This window comes from Uranotaenia lowii, chromosome 3 (assembly GCF_029784155.1).
Source record: "Uranotaenia lowii strain MFRU-FL chromosome 3, ASM2978415v1, whole genome shotgun sequence".
Classification (NCBI taxonomy): domain Eukaryota; kingdom Metazoa; phylum Arthropoda; class Insecta; order Diptera; family Culicidae; genus Uranotaenia; species Uranotaenia lowii.
This window is the reverse complement of record NC_073693.1, coordinates 24,886,618-24,910,101: the sequence shown is the minus strand read 5'-3', so window position 1 is coordinate 24,910,101 and position 23,484 is coordinate 24,886,618. Positions and strand designations below refer to the sequence as shown.

Genomic DNA, 23,484 nt, shown 5'->3' with positions numbered 1-23,484 from the left:
TGTTTGCCGATGATGTCCAACTATACCTTTGCTCATCTACCAGCTCGCTTGAAGAAATGGCACAACTGATGAATGAAGATCTGGAGCACATTCAAGTTTGGTCCGACACTAATATGCTTCCAATAAACGCTGCAAAGTCCAACGTGATGTTTATTTCTCGTAATCGAGTGGTTTTGGACCTCCCACCTATAATTTTTGGATCAGCTAATGTTTCGTATGTTGATAAAGTATCAAATCTTGGTATAATTTTCCAGAGTAACCTAGAGTGGGATCACCAAGTCAATTCACAATGTGGTAAAATCTATGCAGTTCTCCGTCATTTGAAACTAACAGCAAACATGCTTCCACCACATTTTAGACTGAAAATAGCCAAAACCTTGATTTTACCACACCTCACCTTCGGATCGGAGTTTTTATTAAATGCTTCAGCAGCCGCTATGGATAGATTACGCATTACAATCAACAACTGCATCAGATGGATATTCAAACTGGATCGATACGCGAGTGTTAGCGTACATCATCAAAGTTTCATCGGCTGTTCGTTTCGTGACTTCTTCAAGCACCGCTCAAACATCATGATACAGAAAATATACACAACAGGTACACCAAGCTACCTTTATCAAAAGTTTATACCATTCAGAAGTTATCGAGTAAGAAAACTGGTAATCCCAAGAAATTTTACCGCTCACTACAATGGCACACTATTTGTACGAGGCATTGTCTACTGGAACCAAATACCTGATGAAATCAAAATGAACCATAATATCGTTTGTTTTAAGAGAGAATGTTTAGCCAGGTTAGGTTAGGATAAGATTTAATAAGTTTAGCCCCAGAAATTCTAATTACTGTTTTTTTTGTTAACCCAGTACAAACCGATTGCAATGTCTAATAAGATTGTATCTTGAATTGCAAGAATAAATAAATAAATCAAATCAAATCAAATCAAAAAACTTTCCCGAAAACTGCAAAAAGAATTTACTCCTGCGAAAAAGTTATAAATGTTTTCTTCTTGTTTACTTTTCGTCATTCTGTTAAAAATGAAAATTTGTCGAATTTTAAAATAGTTTGAAATCGAATAGAATTTTTAATGTTTTAAAAACAAAATCAAAATCGTTTGGCCATCCCCAACAAATTTGTTAAATGAATTTAAATCTTCTTTTTTTCAATTTTTTTAGCAATGTCATAAAATCCTGTAGTGATATCTTTTCAAAATTCTTAACATTGTAGCCTTTTACTTTTTAAAATAACTGCATCTCTGATATTGGAATATCTAAGCTAAAAAATCTTTCTTCGATTAAAAATGGATAAATTACAAATTCAGAGTCAGTTTTTGATTTTTATTTGGATTTTTTGTTTTAATCAGTCTTTCAATGGTTGATTTTACTTAAACTTGATTTATTTTTAAACTATTTTTAAACTATTATATATGTGGCTGCCATAGCCACCTTGAGACTTGATTTATTTTTAAACTTTCAAACGACAAAAGATTTCAGTTCAAAACGCCTAATTCACCAAATTCAGTCATTAAAAAATATACACCAAAAATGCTGTTCCCCTGAATATCAGTTAAATTTTGAAATTAAATTTAAAAAAATTACTTTATTTTTCTCAAATGTTTAAAAACTTATCTTTTTCATCTTTAAATCTTGAATTAATATTTGAAGAAAAATCACCTAGTTTAAAAGTCCTTATATTTTAATTTTTGAATAATTTTTAATAAGTATGTCTTTGAGCATCCATTCAAAATTTTTGTTTTCAAAAACAAAATTTTCAAAATCAAAATTTTCATTAAGATAAACATTTATGTACCTTTTATCCTCACCAGGACCATATTTTGAAATTGACAGCAAAAAAAATTTCAGAGCTTAAAGTTTAGAAAATACGAAATTTGCCCTCGAAAATTTCTAAACTTTTTTTGTTATTTTTCTCATTTTAAATCGTCTTTTTAAATCGATTATAATTTTTCAAATAATCTTTGAAAAGTTCAAAAAATGATTCAAAGTAGCAACATTAAAGTTAAATTTTAATGCACAATTTCAATCAAATAAGTACTTGCTTTGTGATTTCAATATTCACAACAAAACTTTGAATTTCATATTTTTAGTTTTTATCAGTCTATTTATAAAAATTAAATCAATCATCACTCAATTGTGTTTTGAATAAATTCTCTGAAGTCTAAATTAGATTTTTAATTTTATTCTTATTGAGGATTTACATTTCAAAACGTGATTAAAAAAAAATTTTGTATTAAATTTATAAAGGCGGAATTTTTCGATCAATCCTTCCATTATGAATGATGAAAAGAGATGTTAATCAAGATGATAAAAAAAATTGTTATAGAAAATTTGGCTGGAAATATGTTTTTTCAGAGAACTATACCACATTAGGGGAGATAAGGGCATAACGAGCACCCGGGGCATTATAAGCACTTCTCTTTTCTACAAAAGTACGTATTTTCTTAAACATATTTTTATGAGGATTTGTTTCGTACTACTTGTAGTTTTAATTTTTCACCAAAAATGAAATATAATTAAATAATCAGCTAGGTTCTCAAGTGACGAAGATATTATAATTTTTGAGCACCACGAAATAAGCTTTTATGACCTTTAAATTATCTTGACATGAAATGTACGCACTGCAACATGATTTACACATTGATTCTCAATTTTCACCATCATTAAATTTTTGATTTTACACTTAAAACAATTTTAAAACGTGTTTTTACTTATATTTGTTGACTCGGGGCGAACAGAGCACTCTTAATCGGGGCACGATGAGCGTTTTCTGCCGTATAATCTAGCAGCGACTTCAACTCGATGAAGTCAACTGAATAGTAGAGCTACAGCTTGGCTTGTTTCATCTGACGATTTGGCCTATTGGTAAGGTGACGGCGAAGAAATCAGTAGACTCGAGTTCGATTCCTGTTCGAGGTAATTTTTTTTTTCAAATACCCTTCATGATTTATATATTCGATTGTAGCATTATACAGCTAGTAGCATCATCCGCCAAACAAAACACCAAAAACATAATGTATGAGCGTGTGTGAATTGTTTGAATTCTACAACAGACCTTGGATATTTTGTTATTGCTTTGTTTGATGGATCTACGCCTCACCGTTTAGTTCGAAATGCATCGAACATGAATGGTAGATGAAAAAAAAAATCACCTTGACCAGGAATCGAACTCGAGTCTCTTGATTACCTCTCAGACACCTTACCAATGGGCCGAATCGTCAGATGAAACAAGTCAAGCTGTAGCTCTTTTAGTTGACTTCATCGAGTCGAATTTGTTGCTAGATTCCCCCGGCAGAAAACGCTTATGCTTATACTGCCCCAGAGGGGTTCCCATCATGCCCCTATAGTGACTGGTTTTCAGCAAAAAAATTTGAAATGTATTTTTAAACGTTTTTATCTACTTTTTCAAATTCCAGCCAATAAGGCAGTAGAGTATTTTAGTGTCTGAACACGAAACAATGATGTTATTCACATATGTATTATAGCTGTTCTCTATGGTTGAATAAGCGTTTTCCTTAAGGTGGCCATTATCAAAACTCAATTAAAATGGACTTTGATAAAATCCGACCCTGTTCAATGAGCCGACGTGAAATGAATACGCTTCCCAAATCCAAGAGTCCATGACAGCTGGAAATCACCTTGCCAAATTTGCCTGCCTAGGGATGCCAATGTTGATTGTGTTCTTCTTAATTGGCAAATGCAGAATTTGTTACCTCTAACTTTTCGTTTATGAATTATATCGTAAACTTTCCAAGTCACAAGTTAAGAACATAAACCAATATTTGGAACCCCATCAAACATTATACGAATGGGGTCCCGCGAAATGATGAAATACCCCATGTATGATTGAATCAAAATTTGTCATCGTTTCAACTTCTGCCTGCAACAAGGTTGATAAACGCAAAACGCAGCTCGCTGACTGACTGGCTACCTGGGCAGATGATCAAGATTGAATGGATTGTTTGCGTGGGTGTGTGGGGATGTGTGATTTTTTTCGCGTTACTCTATCTGATTACTTTATAATCATGGACCGGATGTATGGCCCGATTTTTGATTTGGTGGGGGTTGAGCTGTTGGGAATGTGCGGGACAGACGTTTCTGACGTATTTCATTTTCTGTCCAGATGATGGTCCAGATTTGAGCAACATATCACCGTCGTTGGTCATCGCGAGATCTTTACGATACCCCAACCGAGTTCAATCATTCAACCATATTGATGGATAGATAAATGAACAAACTGACTGACGGCAACTGAATGGATGCATCATCTCCCGTGTCGTGGACCAATTCGATGATGATGTCAGGTTCTATTTTTTCGATTTCATCATCAGTTGGATAGTGCACTTTTGGCTACGATGTGGGCAGATTGGCCGATGCTACCTGTCCGATTCTGGAAACTGGCAAGAGGTTATCCGTGGGGTTGATTCTAAACTGCGATATGAATCCATCAACTCCACATGACATTCGACAAAGATCGCCACGAAATGTTGTAGCATAAAGTCGAGCTGAAAGGTTTTTGTCAAACTAACCATAACGAGGATTGATTATTGCCAGACAGTTGTTTGGATGCAGTTCACAATGATCAGTTTGATTCAGTTAACTTAAGGGTTGTTTTTTACTATTTTGAAATAAATTTTCATTGTTGGGTTGTAAGGAAAACTGCTAGAAAATTCACTGAGGTTTGAGGTTTCCCTCATCATCAAATTTAGCTAGCCAAATATAGTAGTTATATCTCTTTATTGTCAACTGTATGAGCCAAATATATTTTTTCTTAGATTTTCTTGGTTTTTAAGAGATTTTTCAAAACTTTTATAAAAAAAAAAATTAAAGTTAGACAAATTAAGTTTAAGGCAAAAATTCTCCGAAAGTAATCATTTCTGATAAATTCCCAGTCATAGAAATTCTAAAAAAAAAATTATAACATCCAATTAGCCTAACAACGATGCGTAGTTGCAATTTCAATGCGGAAAAACTTTTCCGCCACGTTATTCGACGGTAGAGATAAAATAGAACTCCTGAACCGTTGTTGTAGTAAACTGAGGAAACGATTCTTTAACTGATGTTCCTCTTGCTCCCTCAAACAAGAAGTTAAACAAACACACACCGAACCCAAACTACTCCAAACGCACGGGAAGAGCGCAATAAATCCACTTCCGGTGTCGTTGAGACACGATTATCGATTCAACAAAGTAATTTTCGACTCTATTTTGCGGCCCACTGAGCCCCCCACTCTATTCGGGGGGGCAGGAACGTTTCGGAACTTCGACAGGTATCTACACGATAGGGCGTTGAATCGATGGAAGCGTTGATGGATGAAAGTAGGATATTCACTATCCCGGGAAAGAAAAGTTTCACTATCTGCCCGGGTCTCAGTTTTCCCATTGAGTTCGCCTGCATTGATGAATAGCACTCATTTTTTTAATGTTAAAAAATTTAAGGTGAGACACAAGTCGGTTCAGTTTGTAAAATTTTTATTTATTTTTTTTACATTTGTTCGTATATTTCTGCCATTTATGTTTCCTATTTCCTCAATTTCTTTGGGTAATTTTTGTGTAATTTTTGAATCATATTTTTGAATTTTTTGTGAATTTTTTTATATTTTTTGTCTGTGCCATTTTTGTATTTTTTGTCTGTGCCATTTTTGTAATTTTAGTAATTTTTGTAATTTTTGTAATTTTTGTAATTTTTGTCTTTTTTGTCATTTTTGTCATTTTTGTCATTTTTGTCATTTTTGGCATTTTTGTCATTTTTGTCATTTTTGTAATTTTTGTAATTTTTGTAATTTTTGTAATTTTTGTAATTTTAGTTTATTTTGTAATTTTTGTCATTTTCGTCATTTTTGTCATTTTTGTAATTTTTGTAATTTTTGTAATTTTTGTAATTTTTGTAATTTTTGTAATTTTTGTCTTTTTTGTAATTTTTGTAATTTTTGTATTTTTTGTCTTTTTTGTCTTTTTGTCATTTTTGTCATTTTTGTCATTTTTGTCATTTTTGTCATTTTTGTCATTTTTGTCATTTTTGTCATTTTTGTCATTTTTGTCATTTTTGTCATTTTTGTCATTTTTGTCATTTTTGTCATTTTTGTCATTTTTGTCATTTTTGTCATTTTTGTCATTTTTGTCATTTTTGTCATTTTTGTCATTTTTGTCATTTTTGTCATTTTTGTCATTTTTGTCATTTTTGTCATTTTTGTCATTTTTGTCATTTTTGTCATTTTTGTCATTTTTGTCATTTTTGTCATTTTTGTCATTTTTGTCATTTTTGTCATTTTTGTCATTTTTGTCATTTTTGTCATTTTTGTCATTTTTGTCATTTTTGTCATTTTTGTCATTTTTGTCATTTTTGTCATTTTTGTCATTTTTGTCATTTTTGTCATTTTTGTCATTTTTGTCATTTTTGTCATTTTTGTCATTTTTGTCATTTTTGTCATTTTTGTCATTTTTGTCATTTTTGTCATTTTTGTCATTTTTGTCATTTTTGTCATTTTTGTCATTTTTGTCATTTTTGTCATTTTTGTCATTTTTGTCATTTTTGTCATTTTTGTCATTTTTGTCATTTTTGTCATTTTTGTCATTTTTGTCATTTTTGTCATTTTTGTCATTTTTGTCATTTTTGTCATTTTTGTCATTTTTGTCATTATTGTCATTTTTGTCATTTTTGTCATTTTTGTCATTTGTGTCATTTGTGTCAGTTTTGTCATTTTTGTCATTTTTGTCATTTTTGTCATTTTTGTCATTTTTGTCATTTTTGTCATTTTTGTCATTTTTGTCATTTTTGTCATTTTTGTCATTTTTGTCATTTTTGTCATTTTTGTCATTTTTGTCATTTTTGTCATTTTTGTCATTTTTGTCATTTTTGTCATTTTTGTCATTTTTGTCATTTTTGTCATTTTTGTCATTTTTGTCATTTTTGTCATTTTTGTCATTTTTGTCATTTTTGTCATTTTTGTCATTTTTGTCATTTTTGTCATTTTTGTCATTTTTGTCATTTTTGTCATTTTTGTCATTTTTGTCATTTTTGTCATTTTTGTCATTTTTGTCATTTTTGTCATTTTTGTCATTTTTGTCATTTTTGTCATTTTTGTCATTTTTGTCATTTTTGTCATTTTTGTCATTTTTGTCATTTTTGTCATTTTTGTCATTTTTGTCATTTTTGTCATTTTTGTCATTTTTGTCATTTTTGTCATTTTTGTCATTTTTGTCATTTTTGTCATTTTTGTCATTTTTGTCATTTTTGTCATTTTTGTCATTTTTGTCATTTTTGTCATTTTTGTCATTTTTGTCATTTTTGTCATTTTTGTCATTTTTGTCATTTTTGTCATTTTTGTCATTTTTGTCATTTTTGTCATTTTTGTCATTTTTGTCATTTTTGTCATTTTTGTCATTTTTGTCATTTTTGTCATTTTTGTCATTTTTGTCATTTTTGTCATTTTTGTCATTTTTGTCATTTTTGTCATTTTTGTCATTTTTGTCATTTTTGTCATTTTTGTCATTTTTGTCATTTTTGTCATTTTTGTCATTTTTGTCATTTTTGTCATTTTTGTCATTTTTGTCATTTTTGTCATTTTTGTCATTTTTGTCATTTTTGTCATTTTTGTCATTTTTGTCATTTTTGTCATTTTTGTCATTTTTGTCATTTTTGTCATTTTTGTCATTTTTGTCATTTTTGTCATTTTTGTCATTTTTGTCATTTTTGTCATTTTTGTCATTTTTGTCATTTTTGTCATTTTTGTCATTTTTGTCATTTTTGTCATTTTTGTCATTTTTGTCATTTTTGTCATTTTTGTCATTTTTGTCATTTTTGTCATTTTTGTCATTTTTGTCATTTTTGTCATTTTTGTCATTTTTGTCATTTTTGTCATTTTTGTCATTTTTGTCATTTTTGTCATTTTTGTCATTTTTGTCATTTTTGTCATTTTTGTCATTTTTGTCATTTTTGTCATTTTTGTCATTTTTGTCATTTTTGTCATTTTTGTCATTTTTGTCATTTTTGTCATTTTTGTCATTTTTGTCATTTTTGTCATTTTTGTCATTTTTGTCATTTTTGTCATTTTTGTCATTTTTGTCATTTTTGTCATTTTTGTCATTTTTGTCATTTTTGTCATTTTTGTCATTTTTGTCATTTTTGTCATTTTTGTCATTTTTGTCATTTTTGTCATTTTTGTCATTTTTGTCATTTTTGTCATTTTTGTCATTTTTGTCATTTTTGTAATTTTTGTCATTTTTGTCATTTTTGTCATTTTTGTCATTTTTGTCATTTTTGTCATTTTTGTCATTTTTGTCATTTTTGTCATTTTTGTCATTTTTGTCATTTTTGTCATTTTTGTCATTTTTGTCATTTTTGTCATTTTTGTCATTTTTGTCATTTTTGTCATTTTTGTCATTTTTGTCATTTTTGTCATTTTTGTCATTTTTGTCATTTTTGTCATTTTTGTCATTTTTGTCATTTTTGTCATTTTTGTCATTTTTGTCATTTTTGTCATTTTTGTCATTTTTGTCATTTTTGTCATTTTTGTCATTTTTGTCATTTTTGTCATTTTTGTCATTTTTGTCATTTTTGTCATTTTTGTCATTTTTGTCATTTTTGTCATTTTTGTCATTTTTGTCATTTTTGTCATTTTTGTCATTTTTGTCATTTTTGTCATTTTTGTCATTTTTGTCATTTTTGTCATTTTTGTCATTTTTGTCATTTTTGTCATTTTTGTCATTTTTGTCATTTTTGTCATTTTTGTCATTTTTGTCATTTTTGTCATTTTTGTCATTTTTGTCATTTTTGTCATTTTTTGTCATTTTTGTCATTTTTGTCATTTTTGTCATTTTTGTCATTTTTGTCATTTTTGTCATTTTTGTCATTTTTGTCATTTTTGTCATTTTTGTCATTTTTGTCATTTTTGTCATTTTTGTCATTTTTGTCATTTTTGTCATTTTTGTCATTTTTGTCATTTTTGTCATTTTTGTCATTTTTGTCATTTTTGTCATTTTTGTCATTTTTGTCATTTTTGTCATTTTTGTCATTTTTGTCATTTTTGTCATTTTTGTCATTTTTGTCATTTTTGTCATTTTTGTCATTTTTGTCATTTTTGTCATTTTTGTCATTTTTGTCATTTTTGTCATTTTTGTCATTTTTGTCATTTTTGTCATTTTTGTCATTTTTGTCATTTTTGTCATTTTTGTCATTTTTGTCATTTTTGTCATTTTTGTCATTTTTGTCATTTTTGTCATTTTTGTCATTTTTGTCATTTTTGTCATTTTTGTCATTTTTGTCATTTTTGTCATTTTTGTCATTTTTGTCATTTTTGTCATTTTTGTCATTTTTGTCATTTTTGTCATTTTTGTCATTTTTGTCATTTTTGTCATTTTTGTCATTTTTGTCATTTTTGTCATTTTTGTCATTTTTGTCATTTTTGTCATTTTTGTCATTTTTGTCATTTTTGTCATTTTTGTCATTTTTGTCATTTTTGTCATTTTTGTCATTTTTGTCATTTTTGTCATTTTTGTCATTTTTGTCATTTTTGTCATTTTTGTCATTTTTGTCATTTTTGTCATTTTTGTCATTTTTGTCATTTTTGTCATTTTTGTCACTTATGTCATTTTTGTCATTTTTGTCATTTTTGTCATTTTTGTCATTTTTGTCATTTTTGTCATTTTTGTCATTTTTGTCATTTTTGTCATTTTTGTCATTTTTGTCATTTTTGTCATTTTTGTCATTTTTGTCATTTTTGTCATTTTGTCATTTTTGTCCTTTTTGTCCTTTTTGTCCTTTTTGTCCTTTTTGTCCTTTTTGTCCTTTTTGTCCTTTTTGTCCTTTTTGTCATTTTTGTCATTTTTGTCCTTTTTGTCCTTTTTGTCCTTTTTGTCCTTTTTGTCCTTTTTGTCCTTTTTGTCCTTTTTGTCCTTTTTGTCCTTTTTGTCCTTTTTGTCCTTTTTGTCCTTTTTGTCCTTTTTGTCCTTTTTGTCCTTTTTGTCCTTTTTGTCCTTTTTGTCCTTTTTGTCCTTTTTGTCCTTTTTGTCCTTTTTGTCCTTTTTGTCCTTTTTGTCCTTTTTGTCCTTTTTGTCCTTTTTGTCCTTTTTGTCCTTTTTGTCCTTTTTGTCCTTTTTGTCCTTTTTGTCCTTTTTGTCCTTTTTGTCCTTTTTGTCCTTTTTGTCCTTTTTGTCCTTTTTGTCCTTTTTGTCCTTTTTGTCCTTTTTGTCCTTTTTGTCCTTTTTGTCCTTTTTGTCCTTTTTGTCCTTTTTGTCCTTTTTGTCCTTTTTGTCCTTTTTGTCCTTTTTGTCCTTTTTGTCCTTTTTGTCCTTTTTGTCCTTTTTGTCCTTTTTGTCCTTTTTGTCCTTTTTGTCCTTTTTGTCCTTTTTGTCCTTTTTGTCCTTTTTGTCCTTTTTGTCCTTTTTGTCCTTTTTGTCCTTTTTGTCCTTTTTGTCCTTTTTGTCCTTTTTGTCCTTTTTGTCCTTTTTGTCCTTTTTGTCCTTTTTGTCCTTTTTGTCCTTTTTGTCCTTTTTGTCCTTTTTGTCCTTTTTGTCCTTTTTGTCCTTTTTGTCCTTTTTGTCCTTTTTGTCCTTTTTGTCCTTTTTGTCCTTTTTGTCCTTTTTGTCCTTTTTGTCCTTTTTGTCCTTTTTGTCCTTTTTGTCCTTTTTGTCCTTTTTGTCCTTTTTGTCCTTTTTGTCCTTTTTGTCCTTTTTGTCCTTTTTGTCCTTTTTGTCCTTTTTGTCCTTTTTGTCCTTTTTGTCCTTTTTGTCCTTTTTGTCCTTTTTGTCCTTTTTGTCCTTTTTGTCCTTTTTGTCATTTGTGTAAGTTTTCTAATTTTTTGTGTCTTTTAGCAATTTCTTTTTATTTTCAAAAATCCTCCTTTTTATGCCTCGAAAAATGTTCAAATCTCATTGCATAATTTCAATTTTCAGCCATCAATTTGGACAGATTTGCCTGTCACCAAACACGAAAGAATAGCAAGTTTCGAAATAGGGATCAACCTGATTTTTCCGGCGTTTCCATTGATTGTTCGGCAAAAGAAAACTTTGAAAAACAGTTTCATTACACAATCTGTCACGTAACAGGTCTATTGAAATCCTCTCTTCTTGAATCCATGAACCTTGAAGCAACATACCCTGAGTTGTGTCGTAAAACAACCTTCAGCCCTCGCTCTAGCTGTATGTTATTTGGTACAAATGCTTTGTGGATGGAAGATACAGATCCTTCATACTGGCAAGAGCAAGTCTATAACCAGCCATCTTTTGCCTGTCAAAAAGTTTATCCAACTTTGTCTAGCGTCTTTGGCTTGGTTTTTACATTTCCACGTGTACCAGCTTTCTCGGGGATTCCGCGTCTCGGTGGGGCGTCGATAGCTGACTGGGGTGCCTCAAACTATGAATCCACCTCGTGAGTGAGCAACGTTGCTGGCATACACAAAAGAATAGTGAACGACTAGTAAAAACAGATATTGCCAGTAAACAGCTCACGCATTTCCCCTATCATTCATTGTGCCAAAGTTGGTGCTTCACCCACATCCACCCCCTAGCTTCAACCTAGCAGCCAAGACTTCAAGGAACCAACAACGCTTGGTCCTCCTTCTACTTATTCGGATTGATTCCGTATCTACGTGCACATTCCTACACACTTACGCGAGACTAGCAACGTCGTCGACAAGTTTGGCGCCACCAAAACGACGAACAAAATGCCGGAAACTTTCACATTGCTTGATTTATTTAAAATCGAATCACTAAGGTAAACAACAATTTTTCTCGTTAGATTCTACATACTCTCTGGTGGAAGCATTTTTTGGGGAAGCAACAACGAAAAAAAAGTGGCACCCAAAAGATTCTGCACGGGCGGCTCCGATATGGAAGCTGACGGAGGAAAAGTTTTCTCTTTATTGCTACATCTTTGAACATGTTCCTTGAATTACACATACCCAAACCCTGCCTCGAAACATACAAAAAAAAACTCACACAGAAAATGTTTCCCAGATATGGTTCTGGTTTGGATTGGTTCAAAAGCAAAATCATACGGTAATCTGCGTCTACCAGAAATGATAGTTCAAGGTTTTTCGCATTAGTAGTTTCTTACATTTATGTCTGCGAAAAGATTGCAGGGCGTTGTAAGTTTTTCCGACAAAGTTGGATGTACAGATCTAGGTTTATCGGATAAAAGTTGGAATCAAATGGGTTTCAGATTCTACTCCAACATTAAATAATTGAATTTATTTTTCAAACATCTCTCTACAATTAAAAAAAAACACTTAACTGAACTGAATTTTCAAAATGACACAAAAATTATCAAATGATACAGAAACATAACTATGACACAAAAGAGGTTAAAAAATGACAGAAAAGAAATGTAGATATCGCACAGAACTATAAAAAAGTTAAAAAAAAAAACCAAAACAAAGAATAACAAAAATATGAATTACAGATCGGACTCGATTCTACGTTCCCCCACATTTTTTTTTGCGGGATTGTTTTTCAGCTTTTCAAAGTTACATAGACCTACGATTTTTTTGTTTACATTCTCAGTAATATTTCAGATACTATGTGTATTCAGAGAAAATGATGATCATATAAAAAAACGAAAATTTGAATTTTTAAAACCGGTTCAATTGAGAATGAGATACAGCGCTGCTAGAAAAAAAGTAACCTATTTTGAAAAACTCCCATGTGACCCAGAAATTTGTATACATCATTGAGAAGATTAATTTTTCACAATTTCAAAACTTATAGAATAATTTTAAAAGCCAAAATGCACTGCAGATATGGGAATTTTAAAATGATATGTTTTATTCGGAGCTTTTCTGATCAAAGCATTCTATAGGTCATCTGCTAAGTCTAATCGATTTGAATTTTATATATTAAAATCTTGAATAAATGACCTAATGAATGAAAAATCATAAATATCGGTCGAGATATGCAACCAGGGGAACGAAATCAATTTACTAGTCAAAACTATTGAAAAATAATTTGTTTAAAATTTTGCAATGCGATGCATGGGAAGGTTGAAAGGAATGTGTCATGTTTCATATTTCAAAACCCAGTACTGGACTCCTATGAACGTAAAACATGGTTGCAGAAATTTATAAGACTTCTTTAAATTCGATTTAAAAGTCGATTTCGTCTTTGTTAAGAATTTGACGCTTCGGGGTAACATTGATAAGTCTCTAAATTTGTCTGAATGGTAATCCCTTATCCAAAGACCAAGTACATAATAAATTCAAATTCTGTTTTGACGGTTTTATCGAATTTTCTTGATCATAAAGGATACAGGACACCATCTGAGTTTCTGTGTTTCTTGGTTTAGATTTCTTCGCGGTTCAAAACTATCATCCTGAATTTGTAAAGCCGAACATTAATTGAAATCGAAGGATGGACAATGATGCTGCATAAATTAAGGGACTTAATTTTTTAAAAGATTACTATTAAAATTTCAACACCAAAAACAAAACAAAATTGCTTTCATTCAATTCATTAGATCCTCGCTTTATTATTTCCTTCAAACTTTACCATTTGATAGGGATTCTTTCTTTTTGTACTAGACTAGCTTACTCGGGGAAAATGTCATGTTTGTTCTCATTTCACAATTTATAGCTGACAGAAGAAGAAAATTCTATAACTTTGTCTCAACGCTTATACCATTGCATACTTAAAGGCGCTATTTTTTACTATTACGAGAAAATTTATTATTTTAGCCCTTTGACAATTGTTTGATAAATATTAGTTTTTGGATAAATATTAGTAATCTCGTAATCAGCAATGATAACGATTAGAGATGTACCGAATAGTGGTACTCGGCGAACGGCCGATTACCGAATATTGACCTTTCCAACTATTCGACCAAACGAATATTCGGCCGAATATTCGGTCAAATATTCTTCGAGTTTTTAATGAATAAAACTTGAGCGATTATTTCAATGCTTTCTATTTCTTCCATATAAACGCCCGTCATGTTTTGAGTCGATTCTTTTCAACCAGATGATATTATCGGATGATGAATTACAATATATTTTTTTTTTGTAGGAGTCTTTCTGATTTTTAAAATGTCATCAATAACTGAAAAGACATCAGATGACTAGTCGCTTCTAGGACGTTTATCACCAAAGAGATTGCGTTCCTGTGAAATCTGAGACAAAACATGTCGGAACAGATGCCAAGCTATTCGAAAGTGCTTCTTTGATATTTAATTAGATAAAGGTCGAGTTTGAGCAAGATATCTACAAAATAGTTGTTAAAAAGAACGATGATCTTTAACCTTAAGCATACCATACTTTCAACCACACGTACACACACGGTCAGGCATTCAGGACGAATTTTGAAAAAATAATTAAATAAGGGCAAAATTTACGTTTATTCTGAATTTTTTAAGAAATCGTTATTAACACAAAATCTAAACCAATTTAGAAGTTTTATAACCAAAAAATACAAAAACTGACATAAACTAGTCGCAACTTCTTTCTAGTTAGAATATTTGTAGCCCTGACAAATACAAATTTTAAAGTAGTTTTGATAATTTTGCAGCAGTTTTTTTTGTGATTTCTTAAGATGATTCATACGACGTAATGAAAGCTCATGTGAGATATACAGAAAATCTAGAATAAACTATAATCAAAGTATAAAGCGATACTTGTAAGCATTCTCCTGTACGATCTACAGTGAAAGATACGTGGATACACCTTAGATGTTTTGCTGAAACCACAAGTTTTAATGATTGTGTAGCTTTTAAACATTTCTTTTGGATATTTTATAAATTATCCAAAATCGTTTGAAAAATTCTACAAGTCTGTAGTACATATTCGGCCTATTCGGCCGAATACTTAGCTCAACTATTCGGTGAGCCGAATATTCGGCTTAACGGTTTATCGGCGGTATTCGGCCGACCGAATATTCGGTACATCTCTAACAACGATCAATTTCGAAGAAGAATATGCCGTTTTTAACTCTAGGGATCAATTGTACCTATAATCAACATTTCAGAAAACTTTTTCTGAAAAAAGTTGAGAGTATTCCTTTGCTTTGAAAATATGGCATTCTAAAGATCATATTACGCTCGAACGATTGATATATTGGAACAAATATTTTTTTCATAATTTTTCCATGTAAGGAACATTTTAAAATGATAAAAAAAGATCTTTAAGTTACATTTTGTGAAATTTTTCAAACAAAGTTCAATTACTCAAACAATTATTTTGTTAAAAAAAATTTAAACTGCAAGCATAGTTATTTTGCTCATTTTGCACATATTTCTAGAACATTTGATCTTTGTAAGACATTCCAGTTTCGAGATATAGCTAAGGAATGTATCCCCAGGGATCAAGTATCCTCATTCTCCCCTGCATATATTAATCTTCTTCAAGACCGCAATTATTTTTTTACTGCTGCGAAAAAACTAGAGATGTTATCTATTTGTTCAATTTTTCCAATTCGGTAAAAAATTTCAGTAAGTATTACCTTAATTGAATTTAAAATAATTTTATCTAATCGTTTATGGAGACTTTAATAAATCTGTTAAATGAAATAATAGTTTTTTTTAACTTTCTTCAGTAATGTCAAAAATACTTGTTTTCCAAACTTTTAAAAAAATTAAGAATTCAATTTTTTTGATCATTTATCATTATCATCATCATAATCATCAAAATATTATTTTAAATCATCTTTTTAGAATCGATAATAATTTTTAAATAATTCTATGAATATTTCGAAAAACAAATTTTAGTTCACAACTTAGAATTCCTTATTTTTAATTTTTAAATTTACAAAGTTATTATTGTGAACTCCAAACAAAAATGAAATTTGTTAGCAATTTATTTCGTTGACTGTAAGAATATGAATACAATTAGATTCATGTCAGACTTTTATCACTGGCTTTTTTGATTCAAAATAAAATATTTTCATTTTTATCAGATTCAATTTACTCAATATCTTTGTATGTGTTTTGAATAATTTCTCTAAGATTTAATTATATTTTCTTTCCTTCTCTAAAATTCACATTTGAAATCTTGATTTAATATAATTTTAATCATGGTTTATTCCTGACCTGATCTGAAGTTTATTTTAGAATTTAGGTTTAATTTTTTCTAATATGGTTTTACATTTTGTGTATTCAAATTTTGTGCATTGATTTTTTGTCGGAAGCTTTAAATTCTGGTTTAATTATAAATTTTAATTCGCATTCGTTTTCTGGTGTTTTGAAAATATATACTCAAAACTTCTTTTTCAGAATAAGGATTATTGACTCAAAACTTATTTTCCGAGATTAAGGATTATCATTTTGAATAATTTTTAAATCACTTACCGGAAAAAAACATTGATTTGAAACTTTGATTCTTACTTGTTTTGAATCATGGCTCATAAGTATAAAAATGACTTTAGCAATCAGTTTTCTTATTCATTGTGCATTTTTGTAATTGTTATTTCTTCTAGCAAAATTTGAATTTCGAAATCCCAACAAGATCGTAGGTTGCGAAAAAATCAAACAAAAGTAGGGGAGAGTGGGGCATCGTGGGCCATGGGGAAACGTGGGCCACTTTTAATATTTTAGATATGTGTTGAGATAAAAATCTCAAACCAACTGTCATCGTCGTCGCTTTGCGTGAGCATATATTCCTATATCTTGTTGACTGAAATACGCATCATATGCTTCTTTTATTTATCAAGCTAAAAAAAGTTAGAAAAATTTACTTACATAGTTAAAAAACACCCGCTAATTTCATCGATGGGGAACCTAAAGTGCATAACAAAAATACGCTCATACGCTTATGATCTTAGTTTTGTCATGATCTTTCACGTGGAAAAGGAATTTTTGATGAAACTTAAATAAGTCACACAAACGCAACCAATTTGCAAATCATAGCTTGTGGGAAATCGTGGACCACACATCTTGAATCACCTATATTTTTATGTTTTTATACACATTCAGAACTTAAAATACGTTTTACCTATCTGCATAGTTTTCTTATGCCAAATGAAGAGTTATGAAAAATATTTTATCCATCCTATATAAGAAATTTTGCCAAAACGCCCGCGAGCCAGGTTATGGAATCAATGCGATCATACACAACTCTCTTTTTTATTTCATCATCTGAAATTGCTTTCAAATAACGAAATGAATTAGGAAATCACAGTTTTGGGTCAACTCATAAACTTTGCTTGTTATTTGGTCAATTTGGATTTGGTGGCCCACGATTCCCCACCATTTTTCAAAATCCAAAAAATATGGCTTTTTTTTTCAAACATTCAGAATTTGGGGAAAATAACTTATTAAAAATTTTGAAAAATACCTTATTGTACCTTGAAAATGTAGAAAACCATACCATTTTTTATTTTTTTATTTTATAATCGAAACAAAAAAAATTTTATCTTTTATAATAAAGAAGTTATGGAACAACGAAAAATAGTGGCCCATGATTCCCCACTCTCCCATACTATTTCAAGCTTCTAAAAACAGTGAAAACCAAAGTTTTTGTTTTGAAAATTATTTTTTTTTTCACAAGAGCAGCAATTCAACGAAAATCGGGCTTTTTGAGATTCTGATTCTAAAACACGAATTCAACATTTGCTTCATTTCACCTTTACTTTATTGCTGTAGCGAGCAAGCGTAGGACATAGCAAAACCGTTTGCCAATTTAGATATGATCCAGGTTACGGAATTTACTTGGAAATATTATTAAGAAAATTTTAAATTTCATGAAATATAAGGCTTGAACATATGATTTTGTTAGAAAACTTTTCACATCTACTATTTTCATCCGATTTTGATAAACAACTACTAATCTTTATTTATTAGGCCCTTAGAAAGTGAGATATTTAAAATGTTACCATCGAGTCTAAAACTAAAACAAAATTTCTCATATAAAAAAAACATTTGTTTATTTAAGGAAAAATGAAGTTCAAATGATCGATAGACAATATATTAGCCTTAAATACGCAAAAAAGAGTTTCAGTTAAGATTATTCGGTCTGAGATATTTAAATCTAAGTTCAAGTACATTTTTTTCCCAATATTGCATATTTGGAACATAACATAACTGTTCTTCAGAATTCTTTTTAAATTTCATTTTCGGATTCAGCGGCCGATTCCACATTAAAACTTTCGGACTTTCGGATTACTTAGTACAAAAATGCTGTAAACTAGTGATTATTATTAATTGATTGTTTCTAGAAATATTTTGTGGGTTTTTTTTCTAATCAAGATTAAGTTGTAACAATAATTGACCTTTTGACAATCAAAGCTATTTTAAGCTACGAACATTCACAGGTTGAGAGAGGGAAGGGTCTAAGGTAAAAGAGTATTTCGGAGCAAAACGCCTTATCACTTTGCTATCTTTACAACAAAAATAAACGAAATGAAAGCTGTAGCGTGTTGCAAATTTATTCAATCAAATGCAAATATTACCCAAATATTATAATTTGCTAACATCAACCAAATTTAGATGTGGATGAATTAAAATGTACCAACTCATCATGTTCGTGAAGTCAAAACCGGATTATCAATGTTTCATTTCAAAGCTCCGAGTATTCTGCTCCAACGAACCCCACCGATTGACTTTCACTTTTGCCGATTTCGTTTCATGCTTCTGCTGCTGCTGCTGATGCCGTTGCATTTGGGGGGACGATTTTTTTTTCTCAAATTGATGCAGTTGGCGAAGGTACGTGACTCAAGCTCAAGTTCAGTTGGAGCTGGCTGGAGACGAAGACTGAGATCGTTTGGCTCCTCGCTATTTAAACAAGCGGCTCAATGGTCTAGGGGTATGATTCTCGCTTTGGGTGCGAGAGGTCCCGGGTTCAAATCCCGGTTGAGCCCGAATTTTTTAAATTATAAAAAATGGACAAACCTCAAAAATTCAATGTGTGTTTCTACAAAAATCGAATATAAACATCAAACTATCAGGTGATGTGAAATTAGTATGAAATAGTTGCAAATTAGACCCATGTTTAAATTGCACCTCCTGGTACGATTCATTAACTGTATCCGGTAGTATGCGGAATCAAACATCAAACTCTCATCTGCTATATAATTTTGCCAGAATTATCTGAAACCTCCAAAACTAACCAGCGAAATTTATCACTAAACATAGTTCAAGAGCACCCCATTTTGAGGCGTAATGCTGGGCTATGGCCAGGTTTTACATTTTACCTATTCCGCTCGGAAAATGCAGCATCAGTCCAACAACTCCGTCCAAAAAGCACGAACCATGAGGCAGCAACAAAATGGGAATGTTTTAAAGTATTAATGAGCCAAAGTGACCGCACTCATCAGAGATCTGAAACTGGAGCCTTCCCAAACCTGGGTCAAAATAGGGCTCTCTCCCTCACTAGCTAGTCCTAGGCAGTACCTACCCAGTCGATGTGGTGAACCTAATTTTGGAATGTGGTTACTGCAGCACCAGACCCAGGAGGTCCAGGTGCCACGTGGACGTGTTTCTGTTGGAGGCTGACCTGACGCACACAAAACGCACAACAACATTTTGCGCGAAACCCCCGTTTTCGTTCAAGTGAATACAAACATGTCGGCGGACGGAAATGGATCCATCAAACCGGAAGTTAATTTGACCGCTAAACCGGGAAAAATAAAAATTGGAATCGTGAACTCGATTCTGCCGAGCTGAGCCACGGCGACATTTTCCATCATTCATTAACCGAGCACAGGAGCACAAGCGAGCTCTCTAGCAGCGAGCGGTCGAAAATGTCGATTGATTGAGCTAAATGGTCGAGTGGATTGTGGTTTTTCTGATTTATAATGGATTCCGACATTGGGGTTTGTTGTTTCGCCGGAGTGAATTGAAACAACTTCACCGATCAAGGTTCGGTTCATTTCACTAACAAGTGTTTCAATATTGTTGAGCTTGTTCAAATTGACCGAGGGAAAATAAAAATCTATTTGGGATAAATGTTTGTAAAGCACTGAAGATAGGAGCCTATTTATGCATTACAATAATTCTTTAAATAAAGAAATACGCAAATTACATGAACCTCAAATTTAAGCACCCAAAATGCTATTCTTCTGTATATTCTTCCGAAACAATGATGAAATCTCAATACGAACATTTGAAGATAAACAAAATTATAACGCCGAATTGAACTTTCAAATGTAAGAACTAAACAGTCATGTGGAGTTCCCAAAACCGACCAAAAACATTTTTTAGATTGGCCCAAAAATATGACCTGTGCTAAGTTACAGCTCAATCATATTGGATTTAGGGGTGCCAGGAGGGAGATTTCTATGGAATAAGAGCTGGTCTGTAAAATAAATAACAAATCACTCTAAGCCTTAAGTAACTCATTTGAATGTATAAAAACATCCAAACATAATTTTGCACCAGGGTGGATCATTTAAAAATTTCATTAAAAACTATTCAGAAAGAACAAAATATTTTAAAGAAATATTACACCAAGTTTCGAACGAAAATGACAAAAAACGAAATTGACAAAAATTACAAAAATGTCTAATAAAAATAAAATAACAAAATTTACAGATTCTTTTTTAAAAAAAGGCCTAAAAATGACAAAATTTAAAAAATTAACGAAGATAAAACCGAAAAACGACAAAATGACAAAAATGTCAAAAATGACAAAAATGACAAAAATGACAAAAATGACAAAAATGACAAAAATCACAAAAATGACAAAAATGACAAAAATGACAAAAATGACAAAAATGACAAAAATGACAAAAATGACAAAAATGACAAAAATGACAAAAATGACAAAAATGACAAAAATGACAAAAATGACAAAAATGACAAAAATGACAAAAATGACAAAAATGACAAAAATGACAAAAATGACAAAAATGACAAAAATGACAAAAATGACAAAAATGACAAAAATGACAAAAATGACAAAAATGACAAAAATGACAAAAATGACAAAAATGACAAAAATGACAAAAATGACAAAAATGACAAAAATGACAAAAATGACAAAAATGACAAAAATGACAAAAATGACAAAAATGACAAAAATGACAAAAATGACAAAAATGACAAAAATGACAAAAATGACAAAAATGACAAAAATGACAAAAATGACAAAAATGACAAAAATGACAAAAATGACAAAAATGACAAAAATGACAAAAATGACAAAAATGACAAAAATGACAAAAATGACAAAAATGACAAAAATGACAAAAATGACAAAAATGACAAAAATGACAAAAATGACAAAAATGACAAAAATGACAAAAATGACAAAAATGACAAAAATGACAAAAATGACAAAAATGACAAAAATGACAAAAATGACAAAAATGACAAAAATGACAAAAATGACAAAAATGACAAAAATGACAAAAATGACAAAAATGACAAAAATGACAAAAATGACAAAAATGACAAAAATGACAAAAATGACAAAAATGACAAAAATGACAAAAATGACAAAAATGACAAAAATGACGAAAATGACAAAAATGACAAAAATGACAAAAATGACAAAAATGACAAAAATGACAAAAATGACAACAATGACAAAAATGACAAAAATGACAAAAATGACAAAAATGACAAAAATGACAAAAATGACAAAAATGACAAAAATGACAAAAATGACAAAAATGACAAAAATGACAAAAATGACAAAAATGACAAAAATGACAAAAATGACAAAAATGACAAAAATGACAAAAATGACAAAAATGACAAAAATGACAAAAATGACAAAAATGACAAAAATGACAAAAATGACAAAAATGACAAAAATGACAAAAATGACAAAAATGACAAAAATGACAAAAATGACAAAAATGACAAAAATGACAAAAATGACAAAAATGACAAAAATGACAAAAATGACAAAAATGACAAAAATGACAAAAATGACAAAAATGACAAAAATGACAAAAATGACAAAAATGACAAAAATGACAAAAATGACAAAAATGACAAAAATGACAAAAAGGACAAAAAGGACAAAATGACAAAAATGACAAAAATGACAAAAATGACAAAAATGACAAAAATGACAAAAATGACAAAAATGACAAAAATGACAAAAATGACAAAAATGACAAAAATGACAAAAATGACAAAAATGACAAAAATGACAAAAATGACAAAAATGACAAAAATGACAAAAATGACAAAAATGACAAAAATGACAAAAATGACAAAAATGACAAAAATGACAAAAATGACAAAAATGACAAAAATGACAAAAATGACAAAAATGACAAAAATGACAAAAATGACAAAAATTACAAAAATTACAAAAATGACAAAAATGACAAAAATGACAAAAATGACAAAAATGACAAAAATGACAAAAATGACAAAAATGACAAAAATGACAAAAATGACAAAAATGACAAAAATGACAAAAATGACAAAAATGACAAAAATGACAAAAATGACAAAAATGACAAAAATGACAAAAATGACAAAAATGACAAAAATGACAAAAATGACAAAAATGACAAAAATGACAAAAATGACAAAAATGACAAAAATGACAAAAATGACAAAAATGACAAAAATGACAAAAATGACAAAAATGACAAAAATGACAAAAATGACAAAAATGACAAAAATGACAAAAATGACAAAAATGACAAAAATGACAAAAATGACAAAAATGACAAAAATGACAAAAATGACAAAAATGACAAAAATGACAAAAATGACAAAAATGACAAAAATGACAAAAATGACAAAAATGACAAAAATGACAAAAATGACAAAAATGACAAAAATGACAAAAATGACAAAAATGACAAAAATGACAAAAATGACAAAAATGACAAAAATGACAAAAATGACAAAAATGACAAAAATGACAAAAATGACAAAAATGACAAAAATGACAAAAATGACAAAAATGACAAAAATGACAAAAATGACAAAAATGACAAAAATGACAAAAATGACAAAAATGACAAAAATGACAAAAATGACAAAAATGACAAAAATGACAAAAATGACAAAAATGACAAAAATGACAAAAATGACAGAAATGACAAAAATGACAAAAATGACAAAAATGACAAAAATGACAAAAATGACAAAAATGACAAAAATGACAAAAATGACAAAAATGACAAAAATGACAAAAATGACAAAAATGACAAAAATGACAAAAATGACAAAAATGACAAAAATGACAAAAATGACAAAAATGACAAAAATGACAAAAATGACAAAAATGACAAAAATGACAAAAATGACAAAAATGACAAAAATGACAAAAATGACAAAAATGACAAAAATGACAAAAATGACAAAAATGACAAAAATGACAAAAATGACAAAAATGACAAAAATGACAAAAATGACAAAAATGACAAAAATGACAAAAATGACAAAAATGACAAAAATGACAAAAATGACAAAAATGACAAAAATGACAAAAATGACAAAAATGACAAAAATGACAAAAATGACAAAAATGACAAAAATGACAAAAATGACAAAAATGACAAAAATGACATAAAAGGACAAAATGACAAAAATGACAAAAATGACAAAAATGGCAAAAATGACAAAAATGACAAAAATGACAAAA

General features: G+C 29.9%; 1 protein-coding gene and 1 non-coding gene across 4 annotated transcripts in view; one reads left to right on the top strand and one right to left on the bottom strand.

Annotated features, from left to right (window-relative positions):
- LOC129757748 (uncharacterized) overlaps positions 1–23,484 on the bottom strand; it is a 104,004-nt gene that overhangs the window by 55,397 nt on the left and 25,123 nt on the right. The window lies entirely within an intron of this gene.
- Trnap-ugg (transfer RNA proline (anticodon UGG)) lies at positions 18,716–18,787 on the top strand. The gene has a single exon. It is a non-coding gene; the product is annotated as a tRNA-Pro (tRNA).